This window comes from Leopardus geoffroyi, chromosome C2 (assembly GCF_018350155.1).
Source record: "Leopardus geoffroyi isolate Oge1 chromosome C2, O.geoffroyi_Oge1_pat1.0, whole genome shotgun sequence".
NCBI classification, from domain to species: domain Eukaryota; kingdom Metazoa; phylum Chordata; class Mammalia; order Carnivora; family Felidae; genus Leopardus; species Leopardus geoffroyi.
The window spans coordinates 41094541-41116825 of NC_059333.1; the positions used below are offsets into that span (position 1 = coordinate 41094541).

The 22285-nt window shown below is 35.7% G+C and overlaps 1 long non-coding RNA gene across 1 annotated transcript; it reads right to left on the reverse strand.

The window, feature by feature from the left end:
* Positions 1 to 216: 216 nt before the first annotated feature.
* Positions 217 to 21000, reverse strand: LOC123610753. The gene is made up of 3 exons (XR_006718284.1): positions 20613 to 21000; positions 20335 to 20397; positions 217 to 255 (listed from the first exon to the last, which is right to left on the reverse strand). It is a non-coding gene; the product is annotated as an uncharacterized LOC123610753 (long non-coding RNA).
* Between the last annotated feature and the right edge of the window lie 1285 nt (positions 21001 to 22285).

Sequence of the window (22285 nt, forward strand, 5' to 3'; positions counted from 1 at the left end):
CAAAGGAAAAGTTGTTGAAGGAAATTAGAAGTGGTACTCCAGTGAACACATAAATGATAAGAATGTGAAACAGTCTCAGGGCGCCTGGGTGGCTTAGTCGGTTGGGTGTCCGACTTCGGCTCAGGTCATGATCTCACAGCTCGTGGGTTCAAGCCCCACGTTGGGCTCTGTGCTGACAGCTCAGGACCTGGAGCCTGCTTGGGATTCTGTGTCTCACTCTCTCTCTGCCCCTCCCTGCTCACACTCTGTGTCTCTCTGTCTCTCAAAAATAAATAAACATTAAAAAAAAAAAAAAAAAAAAGAAAGTGAAACAGTCTTATTGCTGAGATGGAGAAAAATTAAATAGTCTGGATAGAAGATCAGACCAACCACAACATTCTCTTAAACTAAAGCCTAATTTAGAGCAAGGCCCTAACTCTCTTTAAGGCTATGAAAGGTGAGAGAAGTGAAAAAGCTGCAGGAGAAAATTTTGAAGCTAGAGAGGTTGACTCTTAAAGTTTAAGGAAAGAAGCCTTCTCTATAACGTAAAAGTGCAAAGTGAGGCAGCAAATGCTTATGTAGAAGCTGCAGCAGTTTATCCAGAAGATGTAGTTAAGACCATTAATGAAGGCAGCTATGCTAAAAAACAGATTTCAAGTGTACACAAAATAGCCTTATATTGGAAGAAGGTACCATCTAGGACTTTCATAGCTAGCGGGGAGAAGTCAATGGCTGGCTTCAAATATTCAAAGGACAAGTTCACTTTCTTCTTAGGATTAATGCAGTCTGTGACTTTCATTTGAAGCCAATGTTCTTTTACCATTTAAAAAATCCTAGGGTCTTTAAGAATTATGCTAAATCTACTCTGTGCTCTACAATTCTAGATGACAGTGCATCTGTTTGCAACATGGTTTACTGAATATTTTAAGCCCACTCTTGAGACCTACTGCTCAGAAAAAAAGATTCCTTTCAAAATATTACTGCTTAATGACAATGCACCCAGTTACCCAAGAGCTCTGATGGAAATATACAAGATTAATGTTGTTGTCATGCTTATTGACACAACATACATTCCGCAGCCCATAGATCAAGGGGTAATTTTGACTTTCAAGTTTTATTGTGTTAAGAAATATGTTTTGTAAGGCTTTGGCTACCATAGATAGCAATTCCTCCCAGGGATCTGGGCAAAGTCAATTGAACACCCTCCTTAAACGGTTCATCATCCTAGATGCCAGAAAGAACATTCATAATTCATGGGAAGATGTAAAAACATCTAATTTAACAGCAGTTGGAAACAGTTGTTTCTAATCCTCATGGATGACTTCGAAGGATTTCAGCTTCAGTGGAAGAAGTAACTGCAGATGTGGTGGAAACAACGAGAGAATGAGAATTAGAAGAGGAGCCTGAAGAGGTGACTGAATTTCTGCAATAAACTGGAACAGATGAGGAGTTGCTTCTTTTGGATGAGCAAAGAAAAGTGGTTTCTTAAGATGGAATCTACTCCTGGTGAAGATGCTGCGAAGATTGTTGAAATAACAACAGAGGACTTAAAATATTATGTAAACTTAGTTGATAAAGCAGTGGCAGAGTTTGAGAGGATTGACTCCGATTATGCAAGAAGTTCTACTGTAAGTAAAGTGCTGTCAAACTGCATGGCATGCTACAGAGAAATCGTTGGTGAAAGGAAATCAATCAATGCAGCAAACTTCGTTGTTGTCTTATTTTAAGAAATTGCCACAGCCACTGCAGCCTTCAGCAACCACCACTCTGATCAGTTAGTAGCCATCAACACAGACACAAGGCGCTCCTCTAGCAAAAAGATTGACTTACTGAAAGCTCAGATGATGGTTAGCATTTTTTAGCAATAACATATTTTTACATTAAACTGTGTACATTGTTTTTTTAGACATAATATTGCACACTTAATATAGTACAGTATAGTATATACAAAACTTTTATATACACTGGGAAACCAAGAAATTCATTTGACTCACCTTATTGTGACATTTGCTTTATTGTAATATTTGCTTTGTTATGGAAATTAATCTGTATATTTAAATATATCCAAATTAAATAGCAATAAGATATTCTTGGATACAGACAAGTTGTTTCTTACGCTCAAAATCACAAAAATCATTGGGAAAATGTTAAAAAAGTATGAGAGGGGATCAACTTTATGAGAAACTGAAAAATATTATGTAACCATGGTCATCTTATCATATGTAGACATAAAAAAGATAGAACAAAATAGAGAATTTAGGTATTGAACCTAATTGTTCAGTTCAGAATTAAAATGATATTCCACATTGATTGGAAAAGAAGTATCATGTAATAAATAGAACTGGGATAATGGGCTACCTGTAAGGGAAAAACACTTGAATTCTAACATCTTCTCTTACAGGGAGATAAATTTCAGATGATCCACAATTATAGTAAAAAAAATATGAAGTCACAAAATACATAATGGAAAACATATGATACTTTTTATGGTCTTAAAAATGGTTCTCTAAACACAGAAGTAAACTTAACAGTCAAAAGAAAAAAGTGACTGATGGGAGTGTGCAAAAATTAAAATTGTGGATGTATAGAAAAAGACTAAAATCCAGTCCAAATAAAAAACATGAGCTATTTTATTCACTTTTATATTAATGAAAGTCCATAAATCAACAAACTCCTGAAAAAATTATGTGTAGAGGACAATTTGGCAATAGAAAATACATTGATTTTTATATATGTAAAAATATACTCAAAAATATGCTCAAACTCAGTCATAATAAGAAAAAAAATTAAAATAACACCACACTGTATTAATGAGAATTTTTGAAAGCACTCATTCTCATACATTGTTGTAGAGAATTTAAATTGGAACAATCTCTTGAGAGTATAATTTGGCAAAATGCATCAATGTAAAAATATGTGCGCCCTTCAGTTCAGCAAATCTACTCTAGAAATTTATCCAACAGTTATATTTGCATATGTGAACAAAAAATGAATATATACATGTAGTCAGTATATTCACTGCAGAATTGTTTGTCTTATCAAAATAATGTGAACAACCTAGATGTCCATTATTAGGTAACTAGTCAAGTAAACTGGTATATTTGTGCAATGACATGTCGTGGTAAAAGTAAAAGTATTTTCTATGGGACTGAATGATGTTTGAGACATTGTTTAGTGAGGGGCACAAGGTAGAAAAGCATTAGGCCTTATTATCTGGTGTGCACTGTTCCCAGTACAAGGAATTTTAAATATTGAAAAGCAAGAGTTCCTCCCCTCAAGTAGCTTTCATTCTAATAGTAGAAGATAAGCAACAAAAATGTAAATAAATCAATTAATTTAGAAGATAATCTCAAATAATGAGAATTTCTGTAGAAAAGATAGAACAGAAAAATTCAGTAAAGAGTAACCAGAAGTGGGTATGGGTGCTGCTTTGATAGGGGACAGGGAGTGGAAGGGTACAGTAGGGAGGTGGGGTGGGCATAAATGTTTTATCTAAAGTTTTGGAATAACATTTTGATTAAATACAGTAAGATGACTATATATTCTAAATATTCTAGAGTATTTAGTTTAAACTTAATATTTAGATTTAAATATTAAATTAAATATTCTAGAATATATTCTAGAATATATGTCTTAGACATATCTTTAGAAACTTGCATAGAAATATGCTACTCGCATTTATTAAAAATCAGGTTCTATATCCATATTGATTAATATATATTTTCACAAATTACCTATAGAAAGATAATCAACGAGTAACAGTGATTGTCTCTCAGAAAATCAAGGACTGGGGTATGAGAAATAGACTTTTCCTTACAGTCTCATTTGCAACATTTCTATTACCTTGAAATCATATTACATATATTATCTATTGAAATAAATATATAAATACATACCTACTTAGAAATCTAATGTGACTTCAGCTCTTACGTGTTGGTGATAATTGGGTGTAATTTTAAGATATTAACAATTTTAATAATGTACAAAAAAGAGAAATATCTGCGTTCATGTAACAGTTTTAGAGTTGGGTGAAAATGCCTTTTGGAAAAATCCATGACACAAAATTTCACATAAAATCTTTCTTCATACTGAAACATTATTTTTGGAGTAATCTTTTTTGAAAGTGGAAATGTATGTGGATATCAGAAAAATTGAAATTGTATCTAAATTTGGAAATCACTGTGGTGTATTCTTTGTCCATTTTTATTTTATTTAGTGAGCTTAATGGGATAGATGGATGAGCATTAACAAGGCCATAACAGAGAATAGGCCTGATGTCTCACATTCTCTCTTCATGCGCATGCACAATACTACAGTGTTAGAGGGGCCTCCAGCAATTTTATTGAAGGGTTTTGTTGTTTGCAAGTTGATAGAATCAGTGATAAGGAAGAGTGATTTGTTTCCTCCCAAACTATTTCATACTTTAAAGCATTTTAGTCATAATCTTCAAGTATAGAAAATCATGTTTCTGGTTATTATCGTCCTCTGGATATACCCATTAGGGCGTAAATATATAATGGTTTATGTATTTTTCACATGATTTCAAAATACAAATACATACATTTAATTCTGCAGAGACCTTAATGTGTAGATTGTTTGTCTCTCCTCAATGAAGGTTTTATACTTATCCAGAGTCTTAGGTATAAAGATGTTCTGGGAAGCATATGGTATAAATTGTAGGTTTTTAAATATATATATATATATATATATATATATATATATATATATATATATATAATTACTGTTTTGAGAGGGAACAGAACATGAGATAAATTCATTCCTTATACTATTTTTCTTGGATGAAATTTTAGCAGACTGGTGAAAATGTCTATTATAGAATTTATTGGCACATAAACAATTTGCCATAGAAGTCTTCCTGAAATCTTCCTTCTCAAATTCACCATGAAGTTCTCGGTTTTAATTTCAGATATTTCACTACTAAAATATTCTCTTAGGATAACTCTCATTTCAAAGCTGGACTCCAAGTGAAACTTTAAAGTGAGTCTGATCCTAAGGCTAAATATATTTATTGTTAAAAATATTCTGATACAATTAGCAATAACTATCGAGAGTTTATAAAGTAAGGCTATACAGGTGTAAATTTATTTTATATTCTGTGCCATAAAGTGTGGCACTTGTCTCTGTTTAATTGTTATGTTTATTTATTTCATTTGAAAGATCCTTAAATGTTTTATTGAAGTATAATGACATAAAATGTCCAATTAGTTTCAGGTGTACATCATAGTGATTCAATATTTTTATACATTACAAGATGATCCCCAAGGTAAGTCTAGTTACCAGCTGTCACCACACAATGTTATTACAATATTATTAATTATATTCCCCATGCTGTACATTAAATCCCCATGACTATTTATTTTATAACTGCCTTAAATTGATTTACTTTATTTAGAAATTTCACTTATGGCATCACACATAAGTAAAAATTCACACCATTTAAAAAATGCTTCTATCTCTGGATGGATAGATGATAGATAGATAGATAGATAGATATCGACAGACAGATAAAATTCCCCAATGCCAAAAGAAAATACTAAGATTTTTTTTCATCTCTTGTTTTAAAACTTTATTTAAATCCAAGGTAGTTAACACATAGTGTAATAATGGTTTCAAGAGTAGAATTCAGTGTTTGATCACTTACATAGAACAACCAGTGCTCATCCCAACAAGTACCCTGCTAATGCCCATCACCCACTTAGCCCGTTTCCCCATGCAACACCCCTCCAGCAACCCTCAGTTTGTTCTCTGGAAAATACACAAGATTTTAATGAATAAAGTAAATCAAGCATTTCTAATTATTTCCCTCTTACAACAAAACAAAACCAACAAACCGAAAAACATCGACACATTTGAGTGCTATGCTCCCTCCAGTTGTTGTTCCTAACCTTATACTCCTCTTCAGAGACAAGCTTCTACTACATTATATATTCAGATTGTCTGCATTTTCTCATTTTCTATTTCTTTTCAATTTGCTATTATCTTTACTTTAGGTGCCACTGGTCATGAAACTTCTTTTGTTAAGTTCATCAATGGCCTGCTTTGCTTAATCAATAAGCACATTTCAGTTTATCAACTGACTTCATCTCTAAGAAAGTACTTAACATTTCCCTCACTTGTGAAATAATTTCTCTCACTGGGTTCTGGACAGCATACTTTCTTAAATTTTTTTTAATTTTCTTTATTTTTGAGAGGCAGAAAGAGACAGAGCATGTGTGGGGGAGGGGCAGAGAGAGAGGGAGACACAGAATCGGAAGCAGGCTCCAGGCCCTGAGCTCTCAGCCCGGAGCCCAATGCAGAGACCAATGCGGAGCCCAAACTCACCAACCGAGATCATGACCTGAGCCGAAGTCGGATGCTCAACCGACTGAGCCACCCAGGCGCCCCTGGACAGCGTGCTTTCTTGGCTTTAAGTGATGATCAATTGCATTTAATAGAAAAATACTAAAATAATGGCAGTTCCAGGATACGATTGAGGATCTAGAATCCTATTTTTCCATGTTGTTCCTCAAGACCACCTTCTGATCTAAAGTGGCCACTAGAGTTCTAGCCATTAGGCTGCATTGAAGGCTGGTAGCAAGAGCCAGATGGGAGGACAAAAATACTCTTCCAGTTTTGTGGGTTCAAGTCCCGCATATTCAGGCTCATGAAGGATCATGACCTGTGGTGAATTCTTATGCTTAACGGCCTAAACCATCCAGGTGCCCCATATTTTTTAGATTCCACACATGTGTCAAATAATATGGTATTTGTCTTTCTCAGTCTGATTTATTTCACTTAGCTTAATACCCTCTAGATCCATCCATGCTGTTGCTAATAGCAAGATCTCATTCTTTTTTTATGATTGCTGTACTATGGATACTGATGCCATTGATAGTGTTTGAATTCACCATTGACAATCCAGTCCACTTAGAATGTGAATCTGAATTCTGGGTCTAACAGCAAGGGTGCTGGTGGAAGGAATGTGGCTCCTGTGTTCCTAATCATTTCAGATGACATGTTCACCAGCTTCTAGGTTCAGTGTCCACTCTCCTTCAAGCAACTTTCCAGACTAAATTCATATATTTTCTCTATCTCTGTCTTCATCAGTCAGCAAAAACATTTAATCCTTCCATCATAGATTCTTTAAAAACCATAACCTAAAATCTTTATCATATCTGACACAGCTCCACACCCAACCTACTGCCCCTCTCTTCAAATCCTTTTTTTGTACCCACTAGAATCAAGCTTCATAATTAGTAAACTCCCTTCACTTTGCAAACCCTTCTATGAGTGTTTTCTTAATTTCCTTGTTTTAAGTGAAGCTCCCTCTCTCATGAAAACATTTGTCTAGAAGAATATTTTCAAGAAGTAACAACTTTTTCAAATGTCACATACATTAGGTAAGATTGGAGTTACTCCTCCTCCTTGTTGTTCCATCCACCCAGATTATCATTAACTTTTTTGTAAAACTAAATATAAAAAATTGTTTAAGTCTTTCGTATAAATCACTTAATCCCTTCCTGTTGTCATTTGATGGCTTCCAGACCATTATTTCTGATCTTTCAAAGAATTTGACATATATGTAACAGACCTCCTAAAGAACAGAAGTTGTCATCTTTCTAGGTCACTTCAGCACTCAAGTGATTTATCCATCATCATACGTAGTTCTTGACATTCTTATCTCCAGAGTCATCCACATTTATTCCCTTACAACCTCCTACTCCATCTACCTCTCGAAGTTTCTTCAGTATTTCACTCTGGTCATAAAGTTCTCTCATACTTAGTTTATCTAAATATTTATTTAATAAATTATTTAATTAACTTTTATTGCAGTCAGACGCTAGCCCATTGACTTTTCTTCTTTACCCTAATACATTGGCCTTCTCTTTTTTCATTTTCTTGTGATTTAGCTTAGATTAATTAGTTATTATTCAAAAAATAAGTTTTCCAGCACCATCAACGTTCTTGATTCTGTTTTACTTGCATTCATTTGACAAAATCCCAGTTCTGGAAGAAACCAAACACCCAATATCTCTGCACCTAAACCCAGCTAGTCATGCACTATGGCAAGAATTATCCAAATGGGTCTTCTGGTTTCACTGTAAATTCATGGGCACTGCCCTTTAGCGGGTCCTTCAACACTGCTCAGAAATCTTGCTGTATGTCTTTGAAAAACATACATTCATCTATTTAAGCAATGCCCTTTTCAAACCATTTCCACTCTACCAAAATTTCTGACCTTCCATCTTCCCTGCCCAGTGGTTATGATTCCCCTATGATTCACCAAAAAAAAGAATTTGTAAAGAGGGGACCTCCTTCAACCTCATGATAATAAACATTAAAAAATGACTTTTGTCTGTCCGTATCCTATGCTTCTCCTGCTACTGACAAGGCAATGTCCCCCTTTTATCTAAGAGTGATGCTTCCACTGGTGTTTGGCGTCTTAACTTTGATGCAGGAAATTCACACAAAAGATTACACTTTTTATTGTATAGAATACATTGGGCTCTTCCCTTCAGCTCTTTCTTGCTAATCTCCTAAATATTAAATTTTTTTTTCTAGAAATATTTGTCTCTGTGTGGTGTCTCCATTTCCTTGCTTCCAAGCCACTTCTTGGCCTGTTCTAATCTGACACCTTGCTATTGCTCTGTACTAAAATTAGCTTTTGACTAGGTCATATGTATCTTCTCTTTCTTGACATAACTAGCACTTCTTGGTCTACTGAACTTTCTGGCAAGTGCTTCTTCATCTCTTTTCTAGTCTCAGCCTTTATGCAACTTTAAATGTTATCATTTCTTGAGGAGGCCTGTTTCTTAGTAAATTTCTCACTTTCTACTACTTCCCTTGTAATCTTATTAACATCTCTTCAACTACCACATTGTCAAAGTTAACTCAAAAACATATATTTTTAAATAGATTTGTACATGTCAACATCTCTGAATTCTACCTTCAACTTCCTACTAGACAACTTTTCTTAGTTTAAAGCCAGCCTAAACTTAATATGTGCAAAACCAAACTCATGATCACCATCTATCTTAGTCAGCTTTGTTTGCTATACTGAAATACTAGAGATCGGGTGGCTTAAACAACAGAAATTTATTTTTCACAGTTTTATAGGCTGGAAAGCCCAATATCAAGGTGCCATCAAGGTAAATTTCATGCTGAGGTCTTTTCTTTTTGCCTTATAGGTGGTTGCCATCTCACTGTGTGCTCATAGAAAGAGAATTTTTTCCCTATTCCTCTTTTTATAATACCACTAATCCTATTAGGTTAGGACCCTACCCTATGGCCTCATTTAACCTTAATTACCTCCTTATAGGCCCTACCTCCAAATATAGTCCCATTGGAGTTAGAGTTTTAACATGTGAATTTGGGGGGGAGGGGACAGAGTTTAGTCCATAGCACTTCTCCATATGCAAACATACATATTAAATAATGCATGAAGCAGAGGGCAATTTGACATGCTATGATAAAAGAAGTATATCCAGAAAACCAAAAGCCTGCTGAAAATTAGAACATTACCCTGAATCTCAGATGCCCCCTTAGCTTCTTCTCAATCCATCTATTCTCCTCCCAAAGGAAATTACCATCTTACTTCTCATGCTTTAGGTAGTTTTCCCTATGTTCATATTTTTTCTGTCTGGCTTTATTTTTTCTCAGAATTATGTTTATTACATTTATCGTTTTTGTTGATATAACAAAATTATTTTATTTAATGATGCCATTTAATTCACCATTAGAAGAAATAAAATGACCTAGGTGTAATTTTGCTTTTATTGTATGATTTGGTCAATATCTGCAATCTACTCACCCATATACTATTGATTTTATGATAGCAACCATGTCTAATTTTACTTACTTTACCCTTAGATCCTGGTATTTTTATTGTCCCAGAGTTGACCCTTGATGAGTTACTCGGTAAATGAAAAATCAGTTAGCTGTCTTTGAGAAATGCAATCCATGTCTGTAGCTTCAATGATCAGATCCATATTTGTTCCCCATCTACTTAGAATATTCCTCTTGCCAAATGAAAGGAAAACTCCAAGAGAATTACTAGAAGGGGTGAGGATGTCTTTCAAAACTATAGACTTGCATCCATGCTCCAGTCGGATGTCTGCTTAGGCAAAGTCCTGAAGATCATATTATGCTATGTGAGTAGGAGAGAAAAGAATTAGAGAGGGGTGGCAGGGTTGAGAGACAAACATGTGAGCAGCCCACATCCTCACCATTTGTTAAGGCCAGCATGTGAGACTTCCCTCAGGATCAAGGAACAACAACCAAGATATCCAACTTGACTTCCCATAACTATACCCCACAATATAGTACTACTTCTTGGGTAAAGGGAACCCAGCAGATAATGTACAACTGAGTGGAGTCAAAGAGGTTGAGTCTCATTTGGGTTGCTCACAGATAACTCACAAATGGGACAACCACCTTGTTTTGGTTGTCTGACATTCACAAAGGGTATTAGAGGGCAGGTCAGAGTTCAAGAAGCAGCAATGACCAGCACAGAAGGTAAAAATAATCCTCTATTATGGGAAGTATAGTCTTAAAGGGAGAAGGTAGAATTAAGTGATATCATGATATCCATATCAAAGCAGTTATGAGTCATTGCAAGACTTAAGCTGAGTTTGAAATTGAAATTTTAAATGGGACTAAAATTTAAATAACTTTAAGAACTCAAAGTATTGTAGACAATTTTCAAGATGACAAAAATGAGGAAAAAAATATCAATCATAGTTGAAAATCAATAATTGGAAGGAGGAGTTAAGATGGCAGAGTTGTAAGGGGACCCTGGGCTTGTCTCATCTCTTGAATACAGCTAGATCAACATCAAAGCATTTTGAACACCTAGGAAATCATTCTGAGGATTAAGAGAGCAACCTGCATAATTTGAGAGAGAGAATCTGGCAGATATCAGATAGATGCAGGGATGAGAATTGGGAGACGGAAAAGCTGCAGTGCTATGGATGGTAGAGAGCCCTTTCATGGAGAGGAGGAGAGATGGGGAGAGAGAGCATTGTGTCAGGTTTGCACAAAAAAGCATTCCCCCAAAACCACTGACTGAGGAATTGAGAGGAATGGACTATTGCAAGTTTTTGCAAGCAGTGGAGCTCAAATTCTGAAGTTTTGGAAATTAGTGCCATTTGCAGGAGTCAATCCAGACAGGCAGTGATGTTCCTGGGGAGAAGGAGGCTGAGACCCTGGGAGCACACCGTGGAGAGTGTGACTTGGGGATTCCCTGGGTTGCACTGGGAAAGAACATTCCCCTTCCTGGAGTGCATTTGGAAGAGGGTATATTGCCTACCCAAGGACAAAAGACCTGGCTGGTGCCTCTGAGCAGCCTCTCAACAGCAGGGGACAGAGGTATATGCAGAGGGCAGATAACTTGGGTGGAGCTTTTTGCTATGCTTCACCATAAACTCTAGGCACCTGCATGACCATCCCTTTTCTGGGACAGAATGGAGCCAGGCTCAGTGCTGCAAGGCTCTCCTCTGGAGGAGAGGAGTAGGTCCATGCCTAGCTGGATCCTTTAAGATTTGGAGTTTTGTATCCCAATCGTGCTCCAGAGGAAATGGAAATGGAAAGAAAACTTCCAAACTCATTCTATGAGGCCAGCATGACCTTGATTCCAAGGTCCCACTAAAGATTCCAAAGATCCCACTAAAAAGGAGAATTACAGACTAACATCCCTAATGAACATGGATACACAAATTCTCAACAACATACTAGCAAATTGAATCCAACAGTACATTAAAGAATTATTCACCACGATCAAGTGGGATTTATTCTTGGGATGGAGGGGTAGTTCAGTATCTGCAAATCAACCAATGTGATACACTGCATTAATAAAAGAAAGGGCAAGAGCCATATGATCCTCTCAATAGATGCAGAGAAGAATTTGACAAAATACAGCATCTTTTCTTGATGAAAAAAAAAAAAACCCTCAAGAAAGTAGGGACAGAAGGAACATGACTCAACATCATAATGGACATATATGAAAGACCCACAACAAATATCATCCTCAATGGGAAAAGTCTTGGAGCTTTTCTCCTAAGGTCAGGAACAAGACAAGGATGTCCACTGTCACAACTGTTGTTCAACATAATACTGGAAGTCCTAGCCTCAGCAATCAGACAACAAAAAGAAATAAAAGCATACAAATTGGCAAGAAAGAGATCAAACTTTCACTCTTCACAGACGATATGATACTGTATGTGGAAAACCTAGAAGAGTCCACCAAAACACTGCTAGAACTGATTCATGAATTCATCAAAGTCACAGATATGAAATCAATGTAAAGAAATCTATGGCATTTCTATACATCAATAATGAAGCAGGTGAAAGAGAAATCAAGGAATCAATTCCATTTACCATTACACCAAAAACGATGAGATAACTAGGACTAAACCTAGTCAAAGAGGTAAAAGATCTATACTCTGAAAACTATAAAACACTTACGAAAGAAATTGAAGAATATACAAAGAATTGGAAAAACATTCCATGCTCATGGATTGGAAGAGCAAATATTGTTAAAATGTCACTACTACCCAAATCAATCTACATATTCATAGCAATCCCTATCAAAATAACACCAACATTCTCCACAGAGCTAGAACAAATGATTTTAAAATTTGTATGAAACTAGAAAAGGCCTCAAATACCCAAAGTAATGTTGAAAAAGAAAGCCAAAGCTGGAGGCATCACAATTCCAGACTTCAAGCTGTATTCAAATGTTGTAATCATCAAGACAGTATGGTACTGGCACAAAAACAGACACATAGATCCATAGAACAGGATAGAGAACCCAAAAATGGACCCACAACTATATGGTCAACTAATCTTTGACAAAGCAGGAAAGAATATCCAATGGAAAAAAGATAGTCTTCAACAAATGGTATTAGGAAAACTGGACAGTGTCATGCAGAAAAAAGAAACTGAGCCACTTTCTTACACCATACAAGAAATAAATTCAAAATGAACGAAAGACCTAAATGTGAAGAGGAAACCATTAAAATTCTAGAGGAGAACACAGTCAGCAATCTCTTTGACCTCAGCTGTAGCAACTTCTAACTAGACACTTCTCCAGAGGTAAGGTAAACAAAAGCAAAAGTGAACTATTGGGACTTCATCAAGATAAACAGCTTCTGCACAGTGAAAGAAACAATCAACAAAACCTAAAGGCAACCTATGGAATGGGAGAAGTTTTTATTTGCAAATGACACATTGGATAAAAAGACTAGTATTCAAAGTCTGTAAAGAACTTATGAGACTCAACAACCAAAAAATAAATAATCCACTACTCCAAAGAAGACCTCCAAATGGCTAGCAGACACATGAAACCATGCTCAACATCCTTCATCATCAGGGAAATACAAATCAAAACCATAACAAGATACCACCTCACACTTGTCAGAATGGCTTAAGTTAACAATGCAGGAAACAACAAATGTTGGTGAGGATGCAGAAAAAAGGTGAACCCTCTTACACTGTTGGTGGGAATGCAAACTTGTGAAGCCACTCTAGAAAACAATGTGGAGGTTCCTCAGAAAGTTAAAAATAGGAGTACCCTACAACCAACCCAGCCATTACACTAGTGGGCATTTATCTAAAGGATATACAAATACTGACTCAAAGGGGCACATGCACCCCGATGTTTGTTGATAATGCTATCAACAATAGCTAAATTATGGAAAGAACCCAAATGTTCATCAACTGATGAATAGATAAAGAAGTGGTGGTATATATGTATATGGGGAGAGAGAGAGAAAGAGGAGAGAGAGAGAGGAAGGGAGAGAGAGAGAGAGAGAGAGAATATAATATTACTCAGCCACAAAAAAGAATGAAATCTTGTCATTTGTAATGACATGGATGGAACTAGACTGTATTATGCTAAGCAAAATAAGTCAGAGAAAGATAAATACCATATGATTTCACTCATGTGTGGAATTTAAGAAACAAAACAGATGAACATAGGGGAAGGGAAGGAAAAATAAAACAAAAACAGAGAGGGAGGCAAACCATAAGAGAACTATGGAGAACAAAGTGAGGGTTGCTGGAGGAGAGGGGTGTAGGGACATAGGTTCTATGGGTGACAGCTCTAAGGCTCTAAGGAGGGCACTTGTGATAAGCCTTGGGTGTTATATGTAAGTGATGAATCACTAAATTCTACTCCTGAAACAAAACAAAACAAACAAAAAAAAACCCAAAAAACAAAAGAGAATATCTCTGTTAAGAAAAGAAAATCAAGGGTCGCCTGGGTGGCTCAGTCGGTTAGACGTCCAACTTCAGCCCAGGTCACGATCTCGTGGTCCGTGAGTTCGAGCCCTGCGTCAGGCTCTGGGCTGATGGCTCAGAGCCTGGAGCCTACTTCTGATTCTGTGTCTCCCTCTCTCTCTGCCCCTCCCCTGTTCATGCTCTGTCTCTCTCTGTCTCAAAAATAAATAAACGTTAAAAAAAATTAAAAAAGAAAAAATCAATAATTAGAAAAATATTTAGTATATTATTATGAGTTTAAACTTTTTAATAAACCAGTTATATTGCCATGTACTTTTACTTTGAAAAATACTGTTACACATGTCTTCTCATTTGATCTTCAAAACAATCTAGTAAAGTAGGTTGGTATATAGAATAAAAAATAAGGTTAGTTTTGATGTCTTTGGGCCAGTTATCTGCACTAAGTAGAGTTTTGTGCTGGTGAGGCTGTTGTGAAATGTCAAATTCTTCCCGAGAAAACATGTTTTTATCGTAGACTGTTATCATAGCCTTTTGAGATATATTTGAGATATGGTGAGCATGTTGGTGAATAATGCTATTCTACTTGATTTCTGAAATTTAGAATCATAATTGTTTACTTAGTAGCAACATTATGTTAGTAGCACAAACTATTTACCTAGAAACGTTATCTAGAAAATGTAAAAGACACAAATAATAGAACTAGCCTATTGCACATATATGAGATAAGCAACTTGACTTTAAATTGTTCATTCTCAGGATGCATGGGTAGCTCAGTTGGCTGAGTGCCTACCTCTTGATTTTGGCTCAGGTCATGATTCCAGGGTCGTGGAATCATGCCCCACATTGGGCAACGTGCTGAGCATGGAGCCTGCTTAAGATTCTCTCTCTCTCCATGAGGTGCCTGGGTGGCTCAGTCGGTTGAGCATCTGACTTTGGCTCAGGTCATGATCTCACAGTTTATGGGTTCGAGCCCTGTATCAGGCTCTGTGCTGACATCTTGCTCAGAGCCTACAGCCTGTTTCAGATTTTGTGTCTCCTTCTCTCTTTTTCTCTCTCTGCCCCTCCCTGTTCATGCGCTGTCTCTCAAAAATAAATAAATGTTAAAAAAGATTTAAAAAAAGATTCTTTCTCTCTCTACCTCTGCTCCGCTCTCTCAAAAAAAAAAAAAAAAAGTTTATCTTCATAGAGAACTAGAAAACAGTTGTTTTTACAAAGAATGTATGATTTAAAGAAAATGTGTTACATTTATTTCTAATATCTATGTCTATAGAGATTATTTTTTTTCAACGTTTATTTATTTTTGGGACAGAGAGAGACAGAGCATGAATGGGGGAGGGGCAGAGAGAGGGAGACACAGAATCGGAAACAGGCTCCAGGCTCCGAGCCATCAGCCCAGAGCCTGACGCGGGGCTCGAACTCACGGACCGCGAGATCGTGACCTGGCTGAAGTCGGACGCTTAACCGACTGCGCCACCCAGGCGCCCCGAGATTATTGTTTTTCAAATTTAGGCAATTCTAAGAATATTAATCTGATTGTTAAACTGAATTAGAATATGAATAAAGAGTTATTATTTTATTATTTATTATTCCATTTATTATTTACCATAGAACCTTGTGTTTTGAAACTACCTCTCCCTAGATTTTTAAAATTGAGTTACTGTTCTCCTTTTCCATTAATCAAAACACCAGCACTAATTTTGCAAAAGGTCCAGAAATGGAAAGTCAGAAATTTGATGTTGGAGTTAGTCTATAAAGTCTTATTAATAAAACATGCTTGGTTTTTTTTCAATATTAAAAAAATAAAAAAAACTAGTGGATTCCCATGAGTACAGACATGGACCTTAAAACTAGGATCCCATTTGGAGAAACAGTGATTTCATATTTAATAATGTTGTGGTTTCTTCATTCAACTTCGGCTGATTCTAATGCTTTATCTCTTACATTAACTTTGTTTTATGAGGAAACAATTGTTTTAACGTACAAAAATAATGGGAATAAAAGAAATAGAGAGTTTACTACTCAGTAAATTCGCAATTCATCAGGGTTCACAATTAAAGCATAAGCTTTGTCCAGAAATTGCACTAAATTCTTAGAACTATATGGAAAAGAAAAACCTAAAATAATTCCTTATGCAAAAATAATTTGTTCATAAACTATTCCTTATTTTTTATTGTCTCTGACTCCCCAACTCTGGGTAGAGGCTCTTCCTATATGTCTTAGAAACTGTACTTCCTCTATTACACCCTTTATCAAACTACATTATAATTTTAAGTTTAGCTTATTATAACTTTCTTACTATATTTTAATTTCCTTACAGGGACAGACTGTATTCATTTTGCTCTACATTGTATTTACAGCAAATGAGCACAGATTTTAGCGCAAGCTAAGTTCTCATTTACACATAAAGAGCTGAATGAATAAAGAAATGAAAAATATTCTAAGAAACTAAGGGAAAATGTTAAATGACAAATAAACATACCTTTAAGGAAGTATTTTTATAAGTCCTCCTCTTTTACATTCAAATCCTTGTCCTCATTACAAACATGAGTAAATATAGAAATTAATTGGAAAACTAAGTTAGGGTGACTGCATATGACAGAAGGAAGAGTTTCTACCATAGTAATTTAAATAAAACCAGCAATAGATTTTGGCATGATTATAGACTTGAGAACAGATGTATGTATTTGAACTCTGGGTTTCTCATATTTTTCTTATTTAATTAATGTAGTTAAATCATCATGCTTGTTTTAGCAAGTATTGCATTAAATGCTTTAAATATTGTTAATATTTTTGAAATAAAACAGTAAAGTTGAAATTTACTTTGTTCATTATTTTGATATACCAACATTTTAAAAGCCAAAATTTCATTAAATTGCAGATATCTAAAGTTGAAATAAATTAAACTTTAAAAATCAAATGTAAAAGAACAGTTGGAAAATTAATATTAGAACAGTAGGGAGCTAGAGTTATAACTCAATAGGTTGAATTTACTAATACAATATACTTTATGATAAAATAAGATGTTAGATAATCTTAAAACAAAAATAAAATTGAATGATAAACTTGACTGAATGTGAAGGAATAAAGCATTTTAACTTGATTTTTTGTCTTCCAAAACTCATAAAAGACAGTAGAAAACAAATAAAAGTAATAGACTAGTCTTCAATAAAACAAAGAAGTATCTATAACCTCTGATCCTAAACTATGAAGGGTATGTGCCAAGTACATGAAATTTGAGCCAAAATGAGAAAAAATATCCAGAATAAACAGTCTTCTCTTTGGATCTTAGGCTAAAACTTTTTTGTAAGTCCGAAACCTTGAAGGTTTACAGTTTCTATTTCTCCACTCTGGCCCACGAATATGCCTTGATGTGAGCATGGGATGGGTTAGAAGAATTTTGTTCACTTAATCACACCTCTCTTCTACCTTTTATAATGTGAGCATCTTGGTCCACTGCATGTAATTATGATTCTAGGATTTAAACATACGCACTTTCCATACTGCGTGACCTCTAAATATAAGCCAATATTTCATCTTGTACTAAAAAAAAAAAAAAAAAAAGAAAAGAAATTTCTTCCAATGCTTGAGGAAAATTTGATCTCTTGTATTTATTGGGAAATGATATATTGGGCTTCCAGTGAAACATTCCCAAAAGCTTTTTCCAGGGTAAAATTTCCTATTCCAGATTTTTACCTTATAAAATCACAAATGATGAGATTCTCCTATAAATTGTTTCCTAATCTAATAAAAATTGGGAGAATGCCAAAATACACAAAATTATAGCTTAGAATGGGTAAATTTATTAAGGCAGAGAGATTAGAAGAATTTTGCTCAGTCCTATAAACATTTTAATAACCTTTTTAATGTTTATGTGTATATTTTCATAAAAATGAGCAAATCGATCCAGTGCAAATTAAAAAAAACCAGTCAGAGAGAGAACTATGGGATGAAATGAGAAATTTTTGACAGTTAAGTATGTAAAAAATACTAGGCAGGCCCAGATGGGTTCACAGACGATCTCTTTCACAATTCCAAGGAATAATCAGAATGTAATTTAAATTCTTTGAGATCAGAGGGAAAAAATAAGGAAGTTTTCCAAAATACTTTGCACAAAGCTAGAATAACAGTTCTACCAAAACTTGAGAAAGATCACTCATGTCCACAGCACACCTACAGAGTGACCTCATGTTCAGTTATTGATTAGAAATCTTAAGTAAGCAATTTTAAAATCCATAATACCCCCAAAAATTTTATTTATTAATCATAAGAGTTTTACTCTAGAAATGCAAGGATGGTTCAGATTAAGGGCATCCATTTATAAATTTACCATAATTTTTTTTTTTAATTTTTTTTTCAACGTTTTTATTTATTTTTGGGACAGAGAGAGACAGAGCATGAACGGGGGAGGGGCAGAGAGAGAGGGAGACACAGAATCGGAAACAGGCTCCAGGCTCTGAGCCATCAGCCCAGAACCTGACGCGGGGCTCGAACTCCCGGACTGCGAGATCGTGACCTGGCTGAAGTCGGACGCTTAACCGACTGCGCCACCCAGGCGCCCCAAATTTACCATTCTAATACATCAAAAGAGAAAAGATATTATTTAAATATATATTATTTTTAAAATGTGATAATTCCCTTTGGATAATTCTTAACCCGATTAAAAGAAAAAAAACCTCTTTAACTCAAAACAAAGAAAACATTCTGCTTAATACTGAAAAAACAGATTTCTACTGAAGTGAGAAATAAAGCAGGGATATGCTCTTTGTTGGATTAAAGATTGTTGCATTTTTTTTCTTCTTCACTCCACCATTAAGAGGTAAAGCTTATTTCTTTTTTTTTCTGGACCAGCTCTGTGACTGTTTAGTTAATAGAAGACTGTGAGGTGACAGTATGCTAGTTCCACTATAAGGCTTCAAAAAGGTCTGGCAATTTCTGTTTTGTACTTTTTTGGGCTGCGAAGTGCAGTCCTGTGAGAATATGACCAACCTGCTGAAGAAATCACATAAAGAGATTAAGTGGAGAAACTTGGAGGAAAGGCTTTGAGACTGCGTGGAGGCACTATCCCAGCATCCCAGGCAAGACTCTGAATGACTACAGTCTCCACTGTTGCCATCTTAACTGCAATTACAGGAGAGACCCTTGGCAAAACCAGTAGATGAACTGCTGAGTTGATCCATGGCAACTGACAGATATGTAAGATATAGACGATGGTCTTTGTTTTAAGCCTTTATGATTTGAAGTAGATGGTTAGAATCTGCTTCTACTGTTTTCAGCAAAAAACAGCTGACAAACAATTGGTACTTAGAAGTTGCTCTTGTAACAAAAAACACATGTTGCATTGGCTTTGGGCCCTGGTCATGAGCAGAAATCAGAAGGGTCTCAAGGAGACTGTTAGTAAAGGCTGGAAAGGACAAAGAAACAATTGTCATTGGAAACTGGGAAAAGGCAACCTGTGATATGAGTTCTGGAAAGTTTGGCATTGGGATCTCCCAATGTAATGTGAAAAATTAGGCATGTATTTTAATATATTACATATAAAATAGCATGACAGTTTTGCAATCATTTGTGAACCTACCCGGAGTAGTGCAAATTTTGAATCACCCAGGACAGACATGGTCCCAACTGAAGTACGAACACAGCAACATTCTGCCTTTTTGTTTCAGCTCTCGTGTTGTAAACAGGTGTCCTTTTTGCCATCTATTTAGTACCACTATTTTCACATTTTTTGCTTGCTTGTTGGTGATTTTACCATTTTAAAATGGTCAGAAGCATTATATTCCCATGGTGCCTAGTGTCCTTAGGTGGAAGAAGTGTGCAGTATGCTTTATGGGGAAAATGTATATTAGATAAACTTAGTTCAGACATGAGTTATAGGACTGTTGGCTGCAAGTTCAATGTTAATGCATTATAATGTATAGTAAATTGTACTTAAATAGAAACATACATACATCAAAATTATGGACTGATCTGCTGATGGAAATGTGATCAGAGGCTCATAGGAATCTACCCCGTATTTCCTTTAGAGGCAATGATTCAGTATTTGCTAATTCAGTATTCATGGGCATTTTATTGAACATAAGTACTGCAAATAATGAAAATTGATTTATATGTACATACCTATCTGTGGGCTGGAATAAGGAGATTTCCAGATAGAATGTCAGTAGTGACTAATTCATTTACCTAGGTATAATAAAGAAAAATAGTTTTTAGGCAGACCTTAAAGAAATATTTTAAACCTAGGGTTTGCTTTTCGGAAAATAATACTGTTTCTTATTCCCAGATTCTCTAGGCACAAAAAGATTCTTGATGTAAGGAATAGTCTCAGGATAAAGATTGAATCCACAATGCTGCAAAACATGTATATATGACTTCAGGATCAAGATATCGAAACTTACAGCTATAAGATTCTCTGTTAAGATGTCAGATGGATTTAAGATGTTGCCTCCTAGACCCTCTTTGCTAGACTATAGGATTCTAAGGTTCTTAAAGGTATTGTTGCATAGTCCTTTGGTTCTCAGTCCAAGGTTAGAGAGGGGCCTGAATTGAAAAGATATGTGGGTGTCACTTTAATCTATTGGAGTAGATTTTAACTGATACACAGGAAACCTGCATAGTTTTTAAGGGAATTTTAATTGTGTGCTCTGAAGGGGACAAAAACAAAAGAGGCATTTGGGCCAAAAATTTCTTACAAGCAGGAAGCAGACTGAAAAACTAAGCTAGCCAGTTGCTTACATGAGCCTCTTTCTTTCTTTCTTTCTTTCTTTCTTTCTTTCTTTCTTTCTTTCTTTCTTTCTTTCTTTCTTTCTTTCTTTCTTTCTTTCTAGTGATTACTTATTTATTTTGAAAGAGAGAGCACAGAGGAGTGGCAGAGAGAAGGAGAGAATCCCAAGCCGGCTCTGTCCTGTCAGAGGCACAGCCCTGATGTGGGATTGAAACTCATGAACTGTGAGATTATGACCTGGGCCAAAGTCAGATGCTTAACCAACTGAGCCACCAGACACCCTGGGCCATTTCTTGTAAAAATAAAGGAAAACTCTATAATAAAGCCAAGAGTCCTGATATTAGAACTATTAGTAAAAGAGAACCACTCCTACCTAAGGAGTAAGATTAGGCTGTAATCAAGGGATTGGTTACATGCACCTACTTACATTTCAGAATTACTATGGATCAGTGACTACTATGTGCCTTTTTCCATTTTTCAATCTTATGAATGAAAGCATAGGTTTAGGTTACCTTATCATTGTATGCTGAGTATGTGCAAGTAAAACTTGTTTCTTAATTCTAAGATTTTTAGTTAAAAAATATTACTCCTAAGGAAATTGAACCACATTTGGACCTGATTTAGATGATTCCCTGAATTTAAAACTTAGGATGAAATTTGTTTGAGTCCTGGAAGGGTGTTAGGGTACTTTATTTTTTTAATTTTATTTTTTTTAATTTTTTTTCAACGTTTATTTATTTTTGGGACAGAGAGAGACAGAGCATGAACGGGGGAGGAGCAGAGAGAGAGGGAGACACAGAATCGGAAGCAGGCTCCAGGCTCTGAGCCATCAGCCCAGAGCCCGATGCGGGGCTCGAACTCACGGACCACGAGATCGTGACCTGGCTGAAGTCGGACGCTTAACCGACTGCGCCACCCAGGCGCCCCAGGGTACTTTAAATGGAAGAGGAGTATAAATAGTTTGAGGGCCAAAGGAAGACTGTGAGAAATTAAAGATGACAGCATATTCTTCACTTCTCCATTGAGAAGTGAAGTATTTTCATTATCCCTTGAATCTGGGTTGTCTCTGTGACTGCTTAAGCAATAGCAGGTGGCAAGTAATTCTGAGCTAGTTGCAGGTTTAAGACTTAAGCAGATCTTTGTTTCTTTCACTTCTGCACTTTTGGGGAGCTCTGAACTTGCATTTAAGAAGCATAATTATAGTGCAGAAGAGAATATGTTGGAAAATCTGAGAATACATGAAAATAAGACAAGCCACATTGTTACGGTGTCCCAATCAGGTTTACAGATGACTCTTACTCCAGCTGGTGTCTGAGAGCTACTGCCTGAGAAACATCAAATAAGACC